This window comes from Dipodomys merriami, unplaced genomic scaffold (assembly GCF_024711535.1).
Source record: "Dipodomys merriami isolate MVZ:Mamm:240054 unplaced genomic scaffold, mDipMer1.0.p SCAF_488, whole genome shotgun sequence".
Lineage (NCBI taxonomy): Eukaryota > Metazoa > Chordata > Mammalia > Rodentia > Heteromyidae > Dipodomys > Dipodomys merriami.
In genome coordinates, this window is record NW_027206055.1 from 39,370 (window position 1) to 65,188 (window position 25,819).

Consider the following 25,819-nt stretch of genomic DNA (forward strand, 5'->3'; position numbering starts at 1 on the left):
CCCTATGGATGGCCAATCATCATCCAGTGTGGGGGCTGGTTACACTGAACACAATCTAGGAATGCCAGCTTTGTGTCTCTGGTGCCTCCTTCATTCCACCTGCCTCATTCAGTCCAGCAGAGGCCTGTAGTGTTCACTGGGTTCCTAGGCAGGCAACATGGAGGGAAATGGTTTCCGTTTTGCGTAGACCAGGCCTTTCCACTCAGTGAGCAGACAGATGGAAAAAGCCTGCCACTGATTGGGCAGAGAGGAATGGCTATCCCCTAGAGGAAAAAGCATGGTTCTCTTTAGAGATAACAAATAATAAAGAAGGCCAGAAAGAATATGCCTGGGATTAGGAGTAGACAAGTAGGAGCTTTAGGCAGAGTAGCGTGAGTCCCTACAGGTCTGAGCCACTCAATTATAATAGGGGCAGAAGAGCAGAGAGAAGTTGGGGCAGGCCTCTTGCCCGTGGTGGAGCACACACTGGGAGCAGATCCCCCAAAACCCAAGGACAGAAGGACACTAGACAATTTAGGAGGTATCCCTTGCCCTATGGGGTCCCACTGGAACCAACCTCAGCTACCCATGTTCGTCTTAACCTCACCTTTAGCTTGCTCCTTTTGCTCCTTCTGTCTGCTTGGAGGCTCTAGCAGAGCTCTTCAGGGATGTGTCTAACACAACGTGGGCAGCCATTGCTCCTCCCATGCCCCTCCCTGCCTGATCCCATCCAGCTTTTCTCCAGTTCCCCCAGGTAACCTATCAGGATCAGGGACGACAGCAACAAATCCATTTCATTGTTACGTGCATGATGCACCACGTGAACTGAGGCAATAGATTTGTATTTTACCCTAGTTAAGGAAATCAAGTGATTTTCAGCTTTTCAATTCCAGACAACTTGAGTGGGTATGTGAGGTTAGGAGATTGTGGGAGAAGTCAGCCTGTAAATACCCAGAATCCACCAAAGCCAACACCAGGAAATTTTGTACACAAACTTGCAAGAACCTGTGCTAATGTCCACTAAAAATGGCAAAGGAGGGCTTGACCTTTACACAGCATGGTTTCCTGGCAGACAGTTGGCACTGTGCTTCCCAAAGTTCTACATATATATGTATAAAGCGTATATAAAGTATATAAATAAATCTGTATAAAATGTGTATATATTATATATATGTAAAATATATAGTAGATCTGAAACATTTTAATACATATATTTTATAATATATAACTAGTATAATAAAATATATGTTATATAATATATAAACATATTTTCTACTATTTATTTTTCTAAATTTTTTATTGTAAAAATGTACAGAAGGGTTACAGTTACATGAGTAGGGTACAGAAGGGTTACAGTTACATGAGCACTTTTCATAGTAAGCATTGTTACCTCCTCCTTTATTTTCCCCCTACTATTACTTCCCTCCCCGCCTTCCCAACTCATCCAGACCCCCCACCCTGACCTTGTAATGTTCATTTTCAGTATAGTGTCCTATACATCTCATTGTCACAATGGGTCAGCCTGCATCCCCATTTTAAGCGGTTCTGTAATATCCCTTCCCCTCCCCAAATTACAAAAATGTTTATACAAGGTGCAGAACACCAGCATAAAATCCAGTGGAAACAGAGGTTATACCATCGGGGAAGGACGTACAATAGAAACTAAAGAATCACATAGTGCATTGTAAGTACATTAATAACACTTGAAAGAAAGGAAAACAAACCTCTTGACCCCGTCTTAGGGTTCATTTTGCTTAACATTATCTCATGTGGTCTTATGTATATAGCCTTCGATTTTCTCTGCTTGTCCTAGATATGTACTAGTCACTGCAAATAAGGGAAACCTTGGGATGTATATTTCTTTGGGCCTAGCTTACTTCAGTTAATACAATTTTTTTCAAGTCTTTCCATTTCCTAATGAAAGAGGCAATGTTATTCTTTCTGACGGAGACATAGAATAACATTTTATATAATTATATCTATCTATATGTATGTATATATCTATCTATATATATATCTATGTAAATATCTATGTATCTATGTATCTATCTATAGATAGATAGATAGATAGAGATAGATAGATCTATATCTATAGATAGATAGATATATAGATAGAGATATATCACATTTTTATTGTGAAAATGCCATACAGAGGTGTTACAATTACTTGGGCAAGATAATGAGTACATTTCTTATCAAGCATTGTTGCCTCCTCCTTTGTTTACCCTTCCCATCCCTTCCCATACCCCACCAACCCCCATACCAGATCCTGCCCCCACCCCCGACCGAAATTTTAAAATTCGTTTTTCGACATAATGACTTGTACATCTCATTGTTGCAATGGGTCTACCTGTATCCCTAGTTAAACGATTTATTTTTCCCCTTACCCTCTACAAATTAAACCAACATCAAATACAGTGAAAGCAGGGTTTATACCGTGAGGGAGGTACATACAAAGCAACAAAGAAATCATCTTATAAATATGTTAGAAACAATCACATTTTAAAAAACATTTGAATACTTATTTTGGGGTTCATTTCCCTAATATCAACTTGTCTGACCTTTTCTTATTGACACAGACATATACTAGATATTGCAAATAAGGGAAACAATGGGACCTATGTTTCTTTGGGCCTGGCTTACTTCACTTAATATAATTTTTCCCAAGTCTTTCTATTTCCTAACAAATGGGGCAATATCATTCTTTTTTTCTTGATCAATTCATCTACTGAAGGGCATCTGTGTTGGTTCCATATCTATGGTGATTAATGCTGCAATAAACATGGCTGTGCTGGTAGCTTTGGTATGACCTTGTCTTTGATCGTTTGGGTTAATGCCCAAAAGTGGGATTACTGGGTCATAAGGGAGCTGTATGTGGAGTCTTTTGAGGAACCTCCATACTACTTTCCAGAGTGGTTGAACAAGTTTACACTCCCACCATCAATGCAGTAGGGTTCCCTGTTATTACAAGATTTCTTGATTATAGTCATTCTAGCTGGGGTGGATGGAATCTTAGCATTGTCTTGATTGGCATTTCTTTAATGGCTAGAGAGGTTGAGTATTTCTTGATGTCTATTGGCCATACGTATTTCCTCTTCAGAGAAGTCTCTCTTTATGTCTGTAGCCCATTTGTTAATCAGACAGTTGTTTCTTTGAGGATTTGTTGTTGGGGGATTTAGTTTTTTGAGTTCTATGTATATTTCAGATATGAGATCCTTGTCCTTTGTATGGCTAGTGAAAATATTCTCCCAGTCCTTGGGCTTTCTGTTGATCTTGCTAGTTATGTCCTTTGCCTTGCAGAAGCTCTGCAGTTTCATGCTATCCCATTTGTCCAAACTTTTTTTGATTTGTTGTGCTTCTGGATCTCTATTAGGGTTCCTGTGCCAAGGAACCCTAAAGTTTCTCCTATTCCTTCCAGTAATGTTTTCAGGGAGTCTGCTTTTATTTTGAGATATTTGATCCATTTTGGAGTTGATTCTGGTGCGGGTGATATATATGGATCTAGTTTTAGTTTTCTACAAGTGTTTAACCAATTTTGCAAACACCATTTACTGAGAAGGTTATCTTTTTTCCAATATAGTTCTTTAGCTCAATTACTGAAAATTAGGTGGCTATAGGTCGGTGGGATCATTTCTGGGTCTTCAGTCCTATTCCATTGGTCCTCAGGTCGGTTCTTGTGCCAGTACAAGCTGTTTGAATTTCTATGGTAGAGTAGAATTTGAGTAGAGTAGAGTTTGAGTAGAGGAGAGTTTTCTATGGTAGTTGAGTTTGAATTTTGGTATTGATCTTTCTCCAGCACTGCTCTTTCTACTCAGGATTTTTTTTTTGCTATTCGGGGTCTTTTATTCTTTTTTTATATTTTTATTTTTTTATTGTGAAAATACTGTACAGAGGGATTACCATTACATGGGCAAGATAGTGAGTACATTTCTTATCAAGCGTTGTAGCCTCCTCCTTTTTTTAACCCTTCCTATCCCTTCCCAGCCTCCCCCGCCCCCCCCACCCAAACCTCCCCCCCCACCAAAGTTGTAAAGTTCGTTTTCGACATGAGAATGTGTACTTCTCATTGTTGCAACGGGTCCACCTGTATCCTTATTTAAATGACTTGTTTTTCCCCTTCCCCTCCACAAATTATACTGACATCGGGGTCTTTTATTGTTCCATATGAATTTTTGGATTGCCTGTTCTATTTCATTGGAGAATGAGGTTGGAATATTCATAGGTATCTCATTTAATTTATACTTAGCCTTTGACAGTATTGTCATTTTCACGATGTTAATCCTCCCAATCCAGGAGCATGGGAGGTTTTTCCCTTTGCTTAGTTCTGCTTTAATTTCCTTTCTCAGGTTTTAAAGATTTTGTCATAGAGTTCCTGTGAAGGTGACTCTTTTGTTAAGTTCACTCCTAGTATTTTATTTTTTGTGGAACTATTACAAAAGGGGGTGCTTTCCTAATTTCAGCTGTGCTCTTCTCTTACTGCTGTAGCTAGGCATTCTAATACTAGTTTAAAGAGGAGTGGGGAGAGTGGACACCCTTGTCTCATTCCTGAATTTAGAGGAAATGGCTTTAACTTTTCACCATTAAGTATAATGCTGGCTGCAGGTTTGTCATATATAGCCTTTATTATATTGATGAATGTTCCATGGATTCCTAGTTTTCGAAAGCCTTCATCATAAAGGGCTGTTGGATCTTGTCAAATGTTTCTTTTTTTGCATCTATTGAGATAACTATGTTGTTCTCATCCTTGCTCTTGTTAATGTGATGAATTATATTGTTTTGCATATATTGAACCAGCTTTGCATCCCTGAAATGAATCCTGTTTGATAATGGTGTATGATTCTTTTCATGACTTGTTGAAGTCGATTGGCCAACATTTTGTTGAGAAGTTTTCTGTCAATAATCATCAAAAAATAGGTCTATAATTCTCTTTTTTGATGAGTCCCTGCCTGGTTTGGGGATGAGGGTTATGCTGGTTTCATAAAAAGAGTGTGATAGTGAATTTTTGCTCTGCATTTCATTAAAGAGATGGAGAAGTATTGGTGTGAGTTTTGCTTTGAAGGCCTTGTAGAATTGAGCTGTAAATCCATCCAGTCCTGGACTTTTCTTGGGTGGGAGGTCTCTTATTGCTGCTCTATTTCGATGCTTCATATGGGTCTGTGGTTTTAAATCATCTTGGTTAAGTTTGGGCATGTCAATATTTGCTAGAAACTAGTCCGTATCTTTTAGATTCTCAAACTTATTAGTATAAAGGTTTGAGAAGTATCCCCTTATATATTATGAATCTTGGTTGTTTCTGTAGTTATATTTCCATTGTACTCTCTTGAGTTTGTTTATGTGGGTGTGTTCTCTTTTTTCCATTCCATAGGATTTGTTAAGGGTCTGTCAATTTTATTTTTTTGAAGAGCCATCTCTTTGTTTTGTTAATTCTTTCTATAGTTTTTTTTTTTTGGACTCTAATTCATTTAATTCGGATTTAATTTTATTTGCTTCCATCTACTGGATTGGGGTTTGGCTTGTTGTTCTTTTTTTCAAAAAGCTTTAGTTGCCTCATTAAATTGTTGGTTTCAGATCTTTCCAATTTGATAATGTGCAAACTCAGAGCTATAAACTTGCCTGTGAGTACTGCCTTTGCTGTGTCCTAGAGGAGCTGGTAATTTGTGTGAACATTTTTGTTGAATATCATGAACATTTGATTTTCCTTTCTAATATCTTCCATGACCCACTGGTGGTTCAAAATTGTGTTGTTCAGCCTCTATGTGTTACAGTATTTACTTTGGTGGCTTTTGGTATTGAATTCTAATTTTTTTCCCTTCTGGTCTGAGAGAATGCAGGGTATAATTTCAATGTTTCTGAATTTAGACAGATTTTCTTTGTGGCCTAGAATATGGTCTAATTTGGAGAATGTTCCATGTGCTACTGAGAAAAAGGTGTAATCTGATGGGGCTGGGTCAAATATTCGGTAGATGTTGGTTAAGACTAGTTGATCTATGCAAATTTTAAGATCCGAAGTTTCTCTGGTGACTTTTTGCTGGGTGGATCTATTTAGTGGGGATAGTAGTGTATTAAAGTCCCCCACAATTAATGTCTTTGGATCTATGTGAGATTTGAGAGAAAGTAGCACTTCTTCTGGTGCTCCATTATTTGGTGAGTAGATGTTTTAAATCATAATATCCACCTGAAGGAGAGTTCCCTTAATTAGAATGCAGTGACCTTCTTTGTCAGTTCTCATTGATTTTAATTTAAAGTCTATTTTATCTGACATTAGTATAGTAACTCCCATCTCTTTATGGCGGCCATTTGCTTGATATATTTTATTCCAGCCTTTCACTTTCAGAATGTTCATTTTTGTGGGTAAGTTGTGTCTTTTGAAGAAAGCAGATAGAAGGATCTTGCTTTTTGATCCAACTGGACAATCTATGATGCTTAACTGGAGAGTTAAAACCATTAAAATTGTGAGTTAGGACTGAGAGGTGTTTGTCTGTCCCTGCCTTCTTATACATTTTTTGGGGGAGAAGCTGTGCCTTGGCTGTTCTTGTTGTGATTACGTACGTGTTTTGTACTATTTATAATATGTGTATATCATACATAATGTATGTAATACATACTATATCTATAAATATATATAAGATATATATATATGAGGAATTTTGCTGAGTGGCTTCATTCAAATGGAAAAACCGTTAGTGCATTTCATGTGTGCAGCAGCTTGATGAGAGCTGATTTCATTTTACAAATCATTGAGAAGCCAAGGAACCTCCTCTATGCACACAGAATAATAAACAGTAGGGCCAGTTTTCAAGCCCAGAGGCTGGATCCTCAACTATTATACCACCTTGTCAACCAATGCCAATCTAAGCAAAGGAGTGGAAAGAAGGGTGCAGCTGTAAGGGATGCAGCTGGTGCTTAATGCAGGTATAAATCAAGGTGTAGACTAAATATGATGCCCTTTTCCACTGTGTTTCTCCTCCCACCAACTCCTACTTTTCAGGAATTAGGTAGTGATTCTTGCATTCAAACCTGCTCTGGAACTGGAGCAAGTGTCAGGCTTGACCACATGCCCAGGAAAAGAATAAAGACTGGACTTTTTTCCCACGCCGCCATCCCCACCCCCTTGCCCTCTGGCTATTACCTTTCATACAGGTAATTTCTGTATGAAAGGTAATTCCTGTATGGATAATTCTCAGCAGCAACGCTAGAGGGCAGTCAAGTTCCTTCTGGCAAACCACCAATGGGCATGTATAGCTTTGAAGCCTCTGCCTGGCAAAGAGGTTATGTTTTAGCTTCATGACAAAAATCAGCATGTTAACATTTTGAAGTGTTTGACATTGAGGAAGCACTTACTCCTGCTTAACCCGACGCTTCCCAAAATTATTTGAACACAACACACTCATTTTGTGATTCTTCCTGAATTGGACAGGATTATTCAGGACAGCCTAAGTGGAATGCCCTGAGGAACCCATACTTCCTGCTTCCAGGTGGTCATCCAATGGAATTCCTGGAATTCTGAAGCAGAGAAGCCTCCATTGTGTAATGGACAAACCCTACAGACCCAGCCCACCTCAAGAAAGCAGGTGATCTCCTTTGGTTGACCTTGTATCTAGTAACTGGCTCCAAGATGGGCCTCCTCTCCTTCCACCCCACTCTTCCTTTCTTTTTTTATATTTTAAAAGTGCCAAAATACACAGATTATCAATTCAGAACCCACCCATATCCTCCCATATCTAAAGAAGTTAAAATGCTCCATATTATATAAATGCTTCACAAGTAGTATTTTTATTGTTTAGGAAACCCTGAGAAAAAGAAATGCATGTACAGTTTCCTGACAGATCAAATCACTCTCTTAAATCATTGTGATCAAAAGTGAGTTGAATTCATGGATATAGAACGTGTACATGAAGGAGCTAAATGTTTTATCAGAATATTAACGTCAGATTTATTTTCTATGTATTTGAAACTTATAATGGGACTGTAAGCTGAGTACATCTGACAAATTATACACACCAGGAAAATAAACAGTCTCACAAGAACTACATGACACTGCAAGAGCTGACACCTGAGATTTGCAGAATCAAAGTCTGCAACTTAAATGGCAAGAAATCTTAAAGTTAATTAATTTTCAAAGGTGAGTCTTAAGGTGAGTTTTAGAAGAGAGATTGGAAATGCTTAGCTATGTCCGAGTTCAATATTGAAAGAAGCAAATTCAAAGAGGCACCACCTCTTTCTCATGAGTCATTCAAAAGAAAAGACATATTCAGTTTACAAAATGCAAAAAAAAAAATCTATTAAAATGGTATAGAATTGTTTGTAATGTCCAGCACACTTGACAATATAAAGAAAATTATTTTAATTCTATAAAGACAGGAGTTCTTATATTAAGCCTAGTGATAAACTCCTGAACTATTAAAGGACTATGCTAACTAAATCCAGAGACATTTAAAATGGGCATAATCATATTGCTATTTCTTTCATCAAGAGGAAAGTAAGTCATCTTGAAAACATATATGTGAATTTCTGAAAATTATTTTCCTTTCACATTTTTACACACTGCCAAATTTCCATAATGTGTGTGTGTGTGTGTGTGTGTGTACAGAGACTCGAATGCAAAAACACAAGGCCTAAGGTTATCTATTGACTTTTTCCCTCAAGATTGGCACTCTACCCACTTGAGCCACATCTCCACTTCTGGCTTTTTGCTGGTTAACTGTAGAAAAGATTCTCAGATTTTCCTTTCCAGGCTGACTGAATCTAAATCCTCTGATCATAGCCTCCTTCATAGTTAAGATTAAAGACATGAGCCACTCGTGCCTTGCCATAATCTTTTTATACACAGACACTGAGACATTTGAAATTGTTGAGTAAGAAACTTTACCACAAGGCACTACTTTTCTTGTAACTTTTAAAACTGCAAATGTATCTTGCTGGATTGATTTTTGTTTGAACCTGATATTTTTTACACATTTCACATTGCTTTTGTCAGGGTGAAATAGGAAATAGGCTTGATTAGATACATAAAAAAGTCTTAAAAATCTTATGATCTTTCCTGCCCACCCTGGCTTTGAACCATGATCCTCAGTTCTCAGCCTCCTGAGTAGCTAAGATTACAGGCATGAGCCACTAGCACCCAGCTGAAAATTACTGCTTTAAAAAATGGCAAAACTATTCTTGACAAATATCATGAACAAATGTGGCCCCATTGGGAAGAAGCCCCTTTGCCTCCAACCATTGTCCCATTCGTTGTAAGTGGATCCAACTACAGTATTGAAACCCACCTATGTAGACTAGACTGAAGTGCACAATAATTGCTGTTACTCTAATCAACCATTTTGGGATGCCACAGGCACTCTGCTCTGCCCAGTGCCTTTCTGTTCCCTTCACTCTATATCCTGGGTTTAGGCCCCAGGTCCAATCTTCTCAAAAAGTCATGGACTCTTGTTAAATTAGTCATTACAAGGGATTTCATGCTTTGCTGGCTTTATACTTCATGCCTGGAAAATACACCAATGGTGTATTTGTGGGTGGTCACCTGAATCAAAATTGGAGTACTGTTTCTGTGACAGGTAATAGCAAAATCAACAGTTACCAGAACTTTTCTGCACCCCTCTTCCGGTACCTGATGGAGAACCAAGGCTTCCTCTAACCATCTGGTACTCTTTGGTCTTCAAGATGCTTAAGCAGCCCTCCAGTGCTCCTCCTCTGCTTTCCCAATAGATGTAACAACCATTCTCAGGACTGGAAATGTCTAATGATGAGTATGCCACCAGCTACCCCAAGTGGTATATCCCAAAGCTAAAGGTTTTAAGTCTTGATGTAACTTATTTTCATGTATGGAAACAGAACAATGAAAATTGCTGAATTTTTTGGAAGACAAGGGAATTGAATCTCATGGAATGAGAGTTATATGAGAGAGAGAGAGAGAGAGAGAGAGAGAGAGAGAGAGAGAGAGAGAGAGAGAGAGAGAGAGAGAGAGAGAGAGAGAGAGAGAGAGAGAGAGAGAGAGAGAGAGAGAGCTCGGCTAGATGAGGAAGCAAAAGGCAAGAAAGGGCAAGGCTCTGATTTCAAAAACTGGTATTTGTGGGGGTGCAAAGAGCTATTTTTGGAGCTGCAAGAATTGTATGCATTGGGTATCATCTCAAATCCAATTCATAATTTAAAAGTTATATTTTATCCAGTATTATGAGCTGTTTTACCTTGTGGGATCAACTTGCAACAAGAAAGTGTGATCTATCATCTTCTATTTATTTGACTGTCTGCCTGGATGTCATCTACATATTTTGCAACCACTTAAACTAAGAACATGAACTCATGTTCTTTAGGATTTGTTTGCTTGCTCACAGCTGACACTCTTCCAACTGAATCAGGCCTCCATTCTGTACTTTGATTAGTTAACTACAGATGGAGTTTTGTGGACTTGTTTTTAGGAGTTTCTTCAAACCATGATTCTCCCGTTCTCATCCTTCTGAGGTAAGATTATAGGAATGGGACAATGGTGGAAAGCAAAGGGGCTTCTTTCTGATGAGGCCACAGTTGTTTACTTGTCAATAATATTTGCTATGTTTAAAAACCCCAGTAATTTCCAGCTGGATGCCAGTGGCTCATGCCTGTAATCCTAGCTACTCAGAAGGCTGAGAACTGAGGATCACGGTTCAAAGCCAGTCTGTGCAGGAAAGTCCGTGTGACTCTTATCTCCATTAAACCACCAGAAAACAGGTGCTGTGGCTCAAGGGACAGAATGCTAATTTTGAGCTGAAGAACTGAGGGACAATGTCAACCCAGAGTTCAAGCCCTATGACAAACAAACATTAATTTTCAAATGCAAGATTATAGTAATGGAGAACTAGTTTTGAAAAGAAAATTCAGGACAGCACCTTGGACCTCAGTTCAAACCTCAGGACATACAAACAGGGACACACAGGCATAACTTCAAAGTCATAAACACTATGCAACCCATCTCAGGACACAAGGCTCTTTTACATAGCTGCTGACTGTTCCTCTCATATACAAGCATCCAAAGAAATTATTTTCTTTTATTATACAGTCTTGGCGGTTTCTTTGAATAATCAATTCAAAGTTGGAAACCATACAACATAGAAGATAAAATAAACAGATGGATACACACCTATAATACTTTCATTCAGGTGTTGGTAGGAAGCTTGGAGGTATGACTCAACTGTGGCTGGCACAGCAAGACCTATGGCAGAACAACACTGAAACATCAAAAATGAATGAATGAATGAATGAATGAATACATTTATTGTCATAGTCTGAAACCTTATGGCCCTCACAATTGTCCTGATCATGATAAGCATCAAAGAAAGTGTTTTTCTTATGGCACACAATGAAACAAGTATACTCATAGCAAGGAGCCTAGCATGGCTGACCTGAGGCTGAGCAATCTGAAATAAGCCAGTACTCTTACCCCTGCAGGAACATTCTGGTGACAAACCAAACCAGTCATTGTTCAAAGTAGCTTGGCCTATAGCTTCTGTAAACACACTTACCTTGCTGGGCCATTTCCTTCACAGTCTGCAATTGCTGAGAAACTGTCACAAATCTCTAATTTTCTTAGGTTGTTCACTTCCCTGAACATGCCCTTTGCAGAATTACTTCTTCCTAGAAATTTATTCCATACCATTATCTCTCTCCCCATCTAAACTTGCTTACAAATACCATGTACAAGTCTACATTGGGTGATTAGACTTTAGAGGGGGATGCCTCTGTGTAAGAATATTTTACCTTCAATAGCTATATATACAACTACACATCCACATGTGTCTTTCCTCATGGCTATTTCTACTTCCTGTGCAAACCACATGTTTGGGACCAGCCTAGGCAGAAATGTTTGCAAGACCTCAGCTGAGAAATGAGCACATTTGGAGGAATTACTCAAGTGGAGGAACACTAGGAGCACAAGGCCCTGAGTTCTGTCTCCAATATCACACACACAAAAAGGCAGAGGTTTGTTTGTTTGTTTTTTTTTTTTAGAAAATCGAGGAAATACAGGCTTAAATGACAATATTAAAGAACTGCTATTAACTTAATAGAAAAGATGAAGAATAGTAAAGTTATAAAGAAAACGTCCTTATTTCTTGGAGACTTATACTGAAGTGTTAGGAGTGAATTCTTTAATTAAATTTAATTAAATTCTTTAATAGCAACAGTAAAGTGGATAAGAAAGAAAACAATAAAATTTGCACAATTTTTAAATGTGCCTGCTGATAGGTAAATATTCCTTATATAATTTTTCTCTACTTCTGCTAGGCTAAATTTTTTTTTATAATATGTATGTAAACATCTCTAAACATCCAGGAAAGCCAGAGAACACACCAAGAATATTCTTGGTGCAGAGGCACAACACCAAGAATGAGTCTCCACATCTGCAGAACTGGTGTCAAGAAGCTACCGATTGCACAGTGCCAGGGGCAGACACCTCAGCTGGAGCTGCCACCCACATCTGCCATGGTAGCCATCATTAGGAACACTGCCCACTGTCACTGCTGATATCTTTGCCAGGCAAGAGTCTAAATGATCCCTTCCTGAAAAGCCTTTACCTGACATTTCAATTGTGTAGAAAATGAAACAGGCACAGATTTGTTGATGTTAAAATTAAAGTGTATCTTTATCATCAAACACTTTCCAGAGAGCAAAATGCAAAACCATGAGTTAAAAGAATGACCATAAAACATACTTAACTGGTATTGGTATAAGCAATGAAAACATAGATCTAGAAATATAAAACAAAGAATTTAAAAATCCATGTTTGAGAGTAGATTCCTTATATAAGTGCTGAGCTTCTTTGAGAGTGTTATACAACTTGATATATAGCATTATTGGTCAAGAATTAAATTTCACTATTTGAAACAGAACATAAGGACTAACACATGGATACTATTTTATCAAATACTTCTTAAGGTATTAATATTGATCCTTTAATCTCTTTACACAAGTTTAAACAAGAAGTGTGAAGCTTCAACAGTTTTTTGTAAAAGATATAAGAAGGTAGCTAAGTGACTAGATATGCTAATCATTAACATTAATAAAATGGCTTTTATCTTAAATAGGTACTGCTTTAAAATGTTGATCTTCTCTAAGAATAGGGGACTTGAAAAGCCAAAAAGAATGGCAAATGTAAGACATATATGTACAACAAACACAGACAATTTAGTGACATTGAGCCCTCTGTGGTCTAGTTCTTGCTACTAATAGCCAGGACACAGCCTGCTATAGAACCCACACTCCAAAATGTTACCCCAGTAGTTAAACACTGAGCTGAAGAACAAAATGGCTTCTGACATGGAGCCTCATCATTTTGACCTAGTAAACTCAGACTTCATTCAGAGAAGCTTCCTAGCAATAAACCACTAAGGACAAGAGAGTCTTGAGCTGAACTAAATAGAAAAGAATGGAGATCAAGGGGAAAAGGGAACAAGAGTGAGATATACCTAAAATGATCATGTGTTCCTGTTCTCTGAGTCCAACCAACTTGTGCCATTGTCCCAGAATAATTATTAATAGGGTCCAATTTTCAGTATTTAAGTAATTCTGATTGGGACAATGAATACCGTGGAGAAAGCCTAGAAACAATGAGAGTCTGAAGATGTGTGCATGTGTGTGTGTGTGTGTGTGTGTGTGTGTGTGTGCGTGTGTGCGTGCATGCGTGTGTGAGTGTGTGTGTGTGTGTGTGTGAGAGTGTGTGTATGTAAAGGCTAACCTTAGCCAAACAGGGCCCAGAAGCCACAGGGAAGAAAGTTACTTCATCCCGTGTGTATAAGGGCTCATTGACAATTCATAAGCTCAATAATCACAGGAGTAGGAAATAGTATTTTATAGCTTGTCTTTAAGCAATAAGACAGAAAATGTGAGTAGAACAGGAAAGAATTCAGGTGTCAAAAGGTGTTCTGTCACAGGACTACTAAAGGCAACAGTATCAGATGTAGAGTGAAGGATTGACTCCCACCCTATTGTCCCAGGTCCATACAGATGCCAGACAAATTCCCAGGTATGTTTGTTTGATGTGCCTGAACCCAGCTGTGAACATCCCATGTGAGCTCATTTGAAAGGCACAATTCACTAGACTAGGCCCTTTCATTCATCTCTTCCTCCTTGCTCAGATGAATAGCCCAGCTCCTAAACACAACCTCCAAACTGTAGGAAGGTCTGTGCCCCTCGGTGTTCCTCAATAAAAAGTCCTCACCTATTGACAATTGAGTCAAGCCTATCCCCTTTCAGTCCTCCTCCCTTTTCCCAATATTGAAGGTCTTAATAAGAGCCCGTAGAGGGTCCAATGAGAAGGAAGTTGTACAAACAAGTGACTGGGAGTCACCTCTTTGTAAACCAAGTCTGCTGTACTCCTGATTAACTCTACTACTGAGTACTTACATGCTAAGACTTGACATTGAGAGAAGAAAGACAAAAAGCCAACATAACAAAACACTCAGAAAGTGCTCAGAATTGTATGAACATGATCCTGCCCTTAGGAAACTTACAAAATTCACTCCAAAGATTCCCTCAGTAGGTTTATAAGGCACATCTCTAATAACAAGAGGTCTCTGAAAATAGTTGTTCCTTCATAATTACGGGACTGTATCCATTTTGAAGGCTATGGATTATTTTGCTTTTGAGACCTCAATTTATATGCAACATTGATCAGTGACTGACAACAATTTGAACAGAGAAGAATGAGATCTTTAGGAAAAATGAATGTAATACTTTCAGCTTATCACCAGAAGTATGTTGTTAGATCACAGAAAGTGATTTATCGAAGACCACTCTAAAGTCCCAGTAAAATCAAAGGAAATGCATAACAGAATTACCTATTTTGTAATTTCTAATAAAGGAGAGAATTCAAAATTTTAGAAATCCTAGAAACAGGAGACCTGAATGAAATAATTAAGAGTCTGTGGGAAGCTGAAATGCTGAAGATTCTGGGCTTCTAAAACCTGCCAGGAAATATGCATACCCAGATTGTCATAGATAAACATTTATTCAAAAAGAATATGGATGGTTTCTCTAAGATATAGCTCTTATTCCTTCAGTAGACATTAATATCCTTTGTTGAAAAGCAGAAACTTTTAACTCCACCCAAGGAAAAGCTAAGCAAAAAAAAAAAAATCAGACCAATATTAAACACCTATAGACAGGTGAAAATGAAATACTACCCGTTTGTTCATTCCCCCTTAAAAATGTCTGCTGACACCTGGACACTGATGGTTCATGCATATAATCCTAGTTACTCAGGTGGCTGAAACGTGAGGATCATGGTTCAAAGCTAGCATTGACAAAAAAAGTCCATGAGAATCTTATCTTCAATTAACCACCAATAATCCTTAAGTGGGGGTATGGTTCAAGTGGTAGAGTACTAGCCTAGAACAAAAACGTTCAGGGACAGTACTCAGGTCCTAAGTTCTACGCCAAGGCTTCCACACACAAAAAAGTCTGCTGACATCTTACATGAACCTAACCAGAGAACAAAATGAATAACATTTCTGTTCATTAAGAAATAGGCACGGTGGGGGAAAATGCCCACAGAAACAGACAATGACCACAAAAAATGAAGAAGTTTTTCAAGGCCAAGGATGGGATGGTGCACGTCTGTCCCCCCAAATCCCAGCTACTCAGAAGGTGGAGATCAAGATGATCAAAGTTGGAGGCCATCTTGCACAAAAAATTGAAACATCATCTCAATAAACTGGGTATGATTGTGCATGTATCCCATCTCAAATCCCAGGAAGCTGTGGACAGGAGGATGTTGGTTCTGCCTAGTTAAGACAAAAAACAGGAGGTCCTATATAAAATATAACTGAAGCTAAAAAGGAGTAGAGATGTGTCTCCAGTGGCTGTGTGAGCATGTGCCCGGCAAACTAGTCTTGAGTTCAAACCTAAACAAGATAAACAAGCAAACAAATATGCAGATGGGAAACACATAAAATATTAAATGATTACCTGCTGTAGCATTTGGGAGAAAAACTATCTTCACACTCAGAAGACAAACGTGAAGTAAACACAGATTACAAGGCAAGAGTTTCTATAAGATCAAAAACAAGAAAGAAAGGAAGGAAGGAAGAAGATAGGGAGAGAGAGAAAGAGAGAGAGGAAGGAAGCAATGAAAGAAAGAGAGGTAGGGAGGGAAGGGGAAAGAGGGAGGGAGGGAGGAAGGAAGGTAGACAAGACTGGGAGCTGGTCACCTCAGCTGTGGAATAAAAAGGTTGACTCTACCATAGCATGGGGTGTGTTTCTGAATGGTTGCTTGCAGTCCTAGGGATTGAACTCAGAGCTCTATGATTGCTGGAAGGCCACTCTAACACTTGACTCGTGCCTCCCTATAATCTTAATATGCTTCCCAATTAATGGGATGACAGGCACAATACAAAATTATGAGGTGATCACTGCACACAGCTGAATGTTCTGCCAGCTTCATCATGGGGTGGCCACAAAGTCTATAACACATGGGCCTTTAAGGAACATTTCAGACTCAAACTTCAAAGATATACCACTTGGTATCACAATAGCTGAATATCACCAACATTAAACAAATTAATCATTACTTCTTTTCTATCAGAGAAGTAAAAGGACACAGGGAAAATCCTGTTCCTTTTTATGACACTGGGTATATGCCAGTTATTGGCAAACTAGCTGAGCCTCACATTTCCTGCTCAAATCCTTCAAGGGAGAGGTGAGGTGAGCCACAGACTCTCATGCCTTTAACTTGTCAAGATGAACAGGTGGTACCTGGGTCTTGGACTCCCACTAAGAATGGAGTCCTGGGCAGACTTCAAGAACACACTCATCTCCCCCTTCTGGAGTGGCTGGATGTGAGAACCTGGACACTGAGCAAGTATTCTTTTGTAGCAGGAACAAGTTGGAACTTTTTGACACTCATTATGAGAGGCAAAGAGAAAAAAAACTCTAGGTTTTCTTTTTTTTTTTTTGGTCGGTCGTGGGGCTTGAACTCGGGCCTGGGCGCTGTCCCTCAGCTCTTCAGCTCAAGGCGAGCGCTCTACCACTTGAGCTACAGCGCCACTTCCGGTTTTCTGGTGGTTTTATTGGAGATAGGAGTCTCGCAGTCTCTCCTGCCCGGGCTAGCTTTGAACTGCGATCCTCAGATCTCAGCCTCCTGAGTAGCTAGGATTACAGGCGTGAGCCACCAGCGCCCGGCTCTAGGTTTTCTTAAAATCAGGAGAAGACACAGTTTTTTCTGGTCCCTTGTTGTGTACTTTTACTTCCCCACACTGACAAGAAGGTCCACAGAGCCAAGCATTTCCCATGCTATTTCCCAAATACTGCATGTTCTGATGAAACTGTTTCTATAAACATCACTGGAGCCATCTGCAAGCAGTGAAAAGCATCTTCAATGACCCACAAAGTGACAAGTGACAGAGCTGGAGACATAGCACAACTCAGTCCTGACTGTCCTAAAAACTTAGGGCAAGCCATAAAGGGGCCTATCCAATACCATTCCACCAAGGACTCAGAGAAACCTGGTATTTCCTAAGTGACAGAGCCATTCCATCTCCTGTCCTGGGACTACTTAGAAACCCTACTCTAAGGGCCACAGAGCTGTAACTCCTGTGATAACCTCACCCCCACAAGTTTTGTGCTCTTAATAAGGCTAAGAATATTTCTTATTGGGAAGGTGATGACAACAGATCAGCTAAGACTCTGGGAGAGTTGTCAAGTCAATGGGAAACCTGGTGAACCAGAGAGAGACCGTGGCTGTGATGAAAATAAAAAGAAAATACACTTTTAATGCCCTTCTTTTAAAGGTGTTAGTAGGTATATGCTAAAGGTAAGATAGACACACATGCTTAGAGACATTTAAAACATTGTACATTAAGGTGTTGGTAGTGTTCCATCCTTTCTGCTGAGATATGGAATTAGTTTTTCATCATGCTTTATCTCTATTACACACATTTTCTACAATGCACAAATTGTATTTATTCTGAGGAATGTACTACTGTTTTACTTATATGAATACAAAAAAGACTCATATCTATGCAAACACTCTCAAGAGTTTGTGCCCTATTTGTAAAGTCTTTGTAGCAGTTTTGATTAAACCCATCACACCCACAGCTAGCTCTGTTTTAGAGCCCCATGGGAACCATGATCCTTCAGAACTAGAGAAGACAATGAGCCATTGTTCCTCCTTTCCGCCCAATACTGTGGCTCCAAAACTGCTATTTATCCCTTTATGAGTAAGCAAAGAAAACAGGCTTCATAAATAATTTGATGTTTCAGCACGTTCTTCCAAGACAAGCATGCATGCTTCACACAAAAGACAGATTTAGTAACTAACTCAAAGAGCTCGGCTAACTGAACAAGGAGCTTTTGATGCTGGAACTCAAATTGCACTAGTGTAATAGGATCTGATTGGGGCTAACAGGAACCATTTAGTATTAGACAGGCAATTTGGCACCAAGGAACCAAATAGAATAGTGCACAGCTTGCCAGGGCCTCAGACTCTTCCCAGAGACCACCAAAGAAGATCTCATCCCCCAATATTCAGAACCAATATCACCTTCCTGTGAAGACCTAAATATTTCTCATCTATTTTTGGTATGAACTCAAGCTAACCAATCCTTCTTCCATGTGCCCTCTTAACTCACTTATGAATCACCTACAGTAATTGAGCACTATGTCTACTACTGTGAGTACACAGAGCAGTTCTGTACTGGGCGCCATTAGGTACTCATTGAGTATTCACTCTGAAGTCCTCAATGCTCCAGGGTAACAAGGAAGCTGGACTTGTAGGCTCCAGGCACCACATCCACAAGTATGCACAAATGAGCACTAAAGGGCTGATGAGATTGTCAGGCACCCTAATGCAGCAGCTGTGTGCATGCTATGCTCAGGCTTGAGTTCCCTAGTAAATCAAATGCCCAGAGGGGTGACTGGTCTGGAGCTTCCTGGAGATAAGTTTACCCCCAAGTGAGATAGGGTTCTCAGCCATCAATCAGGAGGCCGGGTTAGTATACCAACACACAAGAGACAAGGAACATTCAAGCCGAGCCCATACTCTCTGCAGCCAAGGGTGCCATCCAGTAAAGCCAGAGGCAGGTAGCAGAGGCTCTGACACAAAGCCAGATTGGAAGCACTATCTACCACATAGACAGACCTCCTTAGGACAAGCTTAGAGAAGGATTCTGTTTCTCACACTCTCTTCTCTTCCTCCTGCCTTCCTTGCCCAGATGAGGGAATCACAGCATCACCTTCTCAGCAAGACTTCCAAGTGGATCTCATAGACACAAAGCAAGACCATCAGGAAAGAAAACCATCCCAATTTCTCAGAGGAGGAAATGCAGGCTGAGGCCTGGACATGTTTATAGGAGACACATCTGGTACCTGATGTTGGCCCTGCCTTCAATGCCAATATTCATTCCCCTGCACTGCACTGTAGAAGCTATAGGAGTCTTCTACAATTACAGGGAACATCTGGGATTCTGGCACATGACCTGAGCCACTCCTGCTTGACCTACAGCTTCATATCTCCCCTATTCTCCATCCATCCATTCAAAGCAAGACCTGGGAACTGGGAGAGGTTAGCTCTGTCTTCTATTCTGCCTAGGCTTTAAGAGCTACTGAAATATCAAATCCCCCATGAGGGCTGGGTGCTTCATAGATAAAGTCACAAGAGAGCCAGGCCTCCAGAAAGGACATATCTAGGTGGGCCAGGGGTATGCATATCAGGAGCACAATGTGTCTCAAGCAATGTAGATCTCTCCTGAGACCTTCCTAGAACTAGTTACTCACAGAAGACCAGGGACCTACACTTTGGGGTCACCCAATGCCTTTTAATGGTCCCTAAACACTTCCTTACAACTCTATACATCCACCATCTCATTTGCACTCCAAAACTCCACACGGAACCTCATTAAGAGTCAGTAATTGGTGAGAAATATTGATACTTCAAATTAATTGTGTTATTAATACTATAACCAATCATAGGGTCCTAAAATAACTCTATTTTCTCTATATAAACTATACTATTAGTGCCATTAAAAAACAATTGCAAATAGACTTGTACTATATGTGGGCAAAAAAAGCAATTAAGTGAAACTCTTGAAAACTAAATGTATAACCAACAGCATATTATCAACATTTACATAATTCACATTAAAATAATGACATCCTAAAATATATTACTTTTTTTGAGGGGGGTCCCGTCGTGGGGCCTGAACTCTGGGCCTAGGCGCTGTCCCTCAGCTCTTCAGCTCAAGGCTAGCACTCTACCACTTGAGCTACCGCGCCACTTCTGGCTTTTTTCTTTTTGCTTATATGGTGCTGAGGAATCAAACCCAGGGCCTCAGGCATGCAAGGCAAGCGCTCTACCACTGAGCCATGTTCCCAGCCCCAAAATATATTCATTTTAAGGGATAGACTTATCAATAAAATATTACATACCAGGCTGGGAAGTTGGCTCAGTGGTAGAGCGCTTGCCTTGCATGCCCGAGGCTCTGGGTTAGATTTCCTCAGGATCCCATAAGCAAAAATAAAAAAGCTGGAAGTGGCGCTGTGGCTTAAGTGGTAGAGCACTAGCTTTGAGCTGAAGAGCTGAGGGACAGTGCTCAGGCCCAGGTTCAGGCCCCTCGATGGGACCCCCCCCAATATATATATATATATATATATATATATATATATATATATATATATATATATATATATATATATATCATTCCTTTTAATACTCTGCTACAGTATCTCAGGGAAATAAAATGTAGGTCTATTCATCAACTAAATACACAATCCTTTCCCATTAGCTTTTATTAATAAAGGAACTACAATTCAGTCATAAATAGGCAAATTATTACATGATTTGAGGATTAGGATGAAAAATTTGATACATAGCAAAGGTATATGATGCAGTAAAACCAGCTGGTTTATATTTTGGTCATGTGTGAACTGCCCATAGAGTAAAAGGAAGAACTTTTAGTGATGGAAGTTAAAATAAACTCTATTTTGGAACTTATTTTTCAAGAGGAAAAAGGGAAAGTATTTCAACAGAATTAAAGAGTACCAGACCCAATGAAAGGCTCCTTAAATCATGGAGGCTCTATGTTTGCTGTGTAGAAACCTCACCCCTACCATAACAAAGACCTGATACCTGCAAACTTTCCCATAATCCCTCTTCCTAAAAATGATTCAAGAATTCATAGTACTTTTCCAACTCTCTCTTTCCCAGCTCTCCCTTTCCCAACTCTCTGTCTTTCCCAGCTCTCTCTTTCCCAGCTCTCTCTCTTTTCCAGCTCTCTTTCCCAGCGATCTTTCTCAGTTCTCTTTCCCAGCTCTTTCCCAGGTCTTTCCCCGGCCTTTCCCAGCCGCGTGGAGGGCCAAGATGGCCTGGTGCCAGCCAGAACAATGACTAAACCTACCCCTTACCTGAATACCAAGTGCGTGGTGCTGTTCTTACTCAGCTACCTCTTTTTAAAAATCTAACATAAATGGTGTCATGACTCGGATAAAGGGCTTAAAGTCAGGATAGGTGGGATTCCTCTCTGTTTTTTTCCTCTTTTTTCTTTTTTTGCTTGTTTTTTCCTTTTTGCTCTGAGGAATACCCACAGTTCTGATGGCCTTTTGCGAATTGGTCTGTCTGCTGTGGACACATCACACCGATACCATTACTGGCCTTCACATCCACGTCCACACCACTTCTCTACTCTGGTGAGTGAAATTACTCTCTACAATTCTCAGTTGCTCAGTCTCTGTCCAGACATGGCACCATGCCAGAGAGCTCCTACAGTCTTTAGCTGAAAGGCCGCTCACCTTTGAAGCCGAGGATGCTTGGTTTTGGGACTTGGCCTTTTTTCTCTAGAGGGCTCTTGGGGAAGTCAGGATTCTGCTTCTGCCTGGTGAGCTCTGGGGTGCTGCAAGTCACGCCTGAGCTGTGAAACCCCTTTGAAATGCCTCCTGCGCTCCCTGGAAAGCCAGAGAGCCTAATTTTTGTCATTCTCAGATGTACACACTTTTTGCTACTTCAATGGTAAATGGTCCGAAGTCAGTTTAATTTCAGGCTCTCTTTGCTCTCTCTCTGCCATTCATGTCCACCTTCCCTATCTCTCCACTTCTCTTTTCTACAACATTTTGGCTTGTGCCCTGAAGAGTGTGATGCAGGCTGGGTCCTGGGGAACCCCTCCTCTAGGTTCCCTCTCAAAGGCTAGCCAATGTAGGCTTGATGTATTTGTTCAGGGTTTCTTTGCATTCTTTCAGAAATTCACCGTCTTTAGTTCGCCATCTTGGCCACATTGTGACCCTTAAACTTCCACCAAGCTTACTACTCCATCCATCTATTCTAAGGTGTCTTGCTAACAAGTTGCTCTTTTTCAGGCCCTGGTAAGTGAGGCCCAACCATCTGATGTGCTTTGTTACCAAAGATGTATACACACTATTGTCAATGCTGGATAGGAAATGTACTCAGTATCTTGCCCATGTAATTGTAACCCCTCTGTACAGTATTTTCACAATTAAAAAAAAATTCAGGTTTTGAGTTTTGCCTTTTTTGTTTTATGTTGAGTATTCTACTACTGACTACGTGGTTTTAAAATACTGGGCCTATCTGTGCTAAAATTTTCATCACATCTAACAAGTTTAGTCATTGCAGAATATTTGTTGGTCAATTCTTGATAAGGACCAGGTAAGCTCTATTCTCTATTCTATTTGATCTCCTTGTTGACTTATTGGAAATAATAAAGGGCCTTTGTGGCAAAGATTGCAGTTCAAAGCCAGCCTGGGCTGAAAAATCCCTAAGACTCCATCTCCCAACTAACCTGCAAAGAGACAGGTTGGAAGCATGGCTCAAGACTCTTATCTCTAACCAGCCAAACACTGGAAATGGTACTGTAACTCAACGTGATAGAGCACTAGCCTTGAGCAGAAGTGCTCAGGGATAGTGCCCAGGCCTTGAGTTCAAACCTCCTTGAATACCAACTGTGACAAGCCATCCCAGCAACGAGCACCTAGACTCAGCCAGTCTGGGGAACAAGGGACCATGGATAGGTGTAAGAGGAGATGTTGTCAAACAGCTGCTTTGTGCCTGCCCTTTCAAAATTAACCACAGTTGGGAGGTCGATAGAAGTAAGAAGCCTGCCCATCCAATGTCTATACCGGTCTACGTATTAACTGAACAGGAATTTATATTCTTGTCTTTGTCACTTGACTTATCCTCTACCTAGTCGCCAGATGTCATAAGTAGCTAGGGACATTTCGACCAACATTTTCAGCCCCAAGTCCTTCCTCTTGCCATTTATTTGCTCTCTAGTATTTTTTTCCAGCCCCTCAATGCATCATGAGACCTCTCCAGAGTTCACCTAAGAATTCACACCACCAAGGGACAGCAGCTGCTCACTGCCTTCTCTGGGAGGGGACCAAATTTCAGACTTTTATCCCTAATGTCAATGCCCCTTGTCAGCAGGAAGTAGCCAGAGAGAATCCGTGCCCCATTTCATGATTATTAAAAGACTGGAATGTAAGGTCTGCTCCTGGATGGAGAGCAAAGTCTCCACTGAGTACCTGCATTACCTAGGCGCCTGGAACACCTGGAAGAGGTCACATTTGCATTCACTGAGGTCACATCTGAATTTGATGTGGCCACACCTTTCTCCACCCATACCCCAGATAAGGCCTAACCCAGGCCCAGATGCTCTCTTTCCCAACTCTCTCTCTTTCCCAGCTCTCTCTTTCCCAGTTCTCTTTCCCAGTTCTTTCCCAACTCTTTCCAAGGCCTTTCCCAGGCCTTTCCCTGCCTTGTGGAGGGCCAAAATGGCCTGGTGCCATCTTGAGTAAACCTACCCCTTACCTGAATACCAAAAAAAAAAAAAAAAAAAAAAAGAATTCATAGTAGTTCTTAAAATCTAAAAACATAATATGGACAGGTTTCTCAGCAGAGGAAGCAGGAAAACCCAGACAGCCCTTCCAATATTCCCATGTGGTGTTTCAAAAATCACTAATGATGAAGGAAATGGTGGCCTTGAATTTCAGGAAGGCCATTCAGTGGGCATGAGGGGTTTATTTAGATTCATTCTCTTAATTTGTGTACTTTTGGCATTATTGGCATCTGACTCAGTGTTTCATTCTTGATAATCAAATGCTCTACCACTGTAGCCCTGCCACATCCCTTTGTGTGATGCTTTATGCCAAGACCAGACATTCTGTTATCCTCCTACTTGCATGTCATGCCACACTGCGATGACAGATGCATGCCACCATCCTCAGCTTTTCAATTTTTTCCCCATGCTATCCTGAAAGGTCAATGCTCCTGATTTTAGCCCTTCCATGCAGCTGGGATGAAATTTTTATTAAAAACAAAATTAAGAGCCTAAATTTGGTTTTTAAAAAGTTCAATACATGTGTTACAATTTTCTCCCAAAACATAAAATCCTGTGCTTCTAACTTTAAAATACTTAGCCAGCTAAGGGGTATTATGCATTTTGAATGCCTAACAACCACCCCAAAGTAGGCTGGCTACACACATGCCCATCACATCTATGTTCATGATTTGCCCAATAGTGACTGCTCTGACCCTGAGCCCCTTCACTTTCTCACAGTCCATCTCTAAGCAACTCTCAATAAAATCTGCACGTCAAGTACCCCATTTCCTAAGCCCTACCTGCATCATGACATATAGAACCCACCTCACCTGAGAACCTGCAATTGTTCTCACCAAATACCTGGCAGACTCACCTATGAAACCACGAGCCTGGTTTGGTCATTCACTTACATAACAACGTGACAGCTTCCTGGCTTTGTGGAGGGAACCTACACTGAATCATTGTGAAATAGCAGTCAAAACCGTGAAATCAACAACAGATACATGCTTTGTATCTGGTGAAAGACTGTGCTCAGGGAAGACTCAAAACAGTCCCTCCAAACAGACAATTCACTATGACAAGTGTAGTGACCATTGGATTCACAATCCTGTGTGCACATACTGAGTTGGAATCTCCTTCTCTACAGGCTTGATAAGCAAATAGTCACTACACCCCCTAATATGGTGACACCTTCTCTGAAACCATTTGAGGTCTGAGCGACATGGGAAGGATTGGACATGGATCAATGGAAGCCACTGCACAGCCCAAAGTTCCTCAGGGGTCTGGAAAGGGACCTCTCCTGATGGTGAAGGATATCAAGGCCTTTCTTTCAGGAGCCAAGGCAAGATAACCCTGACTTCTCTGCAGGTGCAGACACTTACTTTGAGATACTCTCGCTGAATGACACCACCACACAAGCGGAAGAGTGAGGTCTCCAGAGAACGCACTTAGGGAAGAACAGTTGCAAATCGCACCATAGGTTGGATCTGACAGGAGCCTGCTGTTCACTGGCACCAAGGTGACAGGATAGCATCCCCATTTTCCAGGCTCTATGGTAGCACAGGAGGGGGGCTCTGCCTTGGAATGCTCTGTCCCCCATACTTTATTGGTTCAACAGATGTGAAATCCACGAATAGAATTCCTCAGAACCTTCTTGAAGGCCCTTGGTGTCTTTCTCATCCAATCGCTGCCTCCAACAGTGACTGGAAGTAGCCTCAGCTTCTGAAGGACCCCCCAGCTTCTGTCTGACTGGTGGCTTCCAGTCAAGCACACAGGCACTGGTCCTCTTCTTGAATTAGATGGGCCTCACTTGTCTCATCTGAGGGCAAGCCACAGAATTATGGCTTGAGTCTGAAGAAGGTCTAGTCACTGCCACTTTTGAGCTGCCATGTGTTGAGGCCACCAGAGACCATGTATACACCACAGTCTCTGAGGACTCCACACACAGAAGCCCAGTTATTCTAGCATTTCAGGTGCCCTGCCAAACACTTAAGGGAATGGCTACAGGACCAGCAGACCAACTCAACAGAACCAGCTTAGACTAACTT

General features: G+C 40.5%; 1 long non-coding RNA gene across 6 annotated transcripts in view; it reads right to left on the minus strand.

The window, feature by feature from the left end:
• Positions 1 to 3,999: 3,999 nt before the first annotated feature.
• The window catches only part of LOC138809147 (uncharacterized), a 45,400-nt gene continuing 23,580 nt past the window's right edge, over positions 4,000 to 25,819 (minus strand). For 5 of the 6 annotated variants that reach the window (XR_011366711.1, XR_011366715.1, XR_011366714.1 and 2 more), the window contains 2 exons: positions 11,096 to 11,183; positions 4,000 to 6,406 (listed from right to left, as the gene is read on the minus strand). This is a non-coding gene — a long non-coding RNA (uncharacterized lncRNA). The remainder of the gene's footprint in view (positions 6,407 to 11,095; positions 11,184 to 25,819) is intronic. The other variant, XR_011366713.1, reaches the window with a different exon arrangement.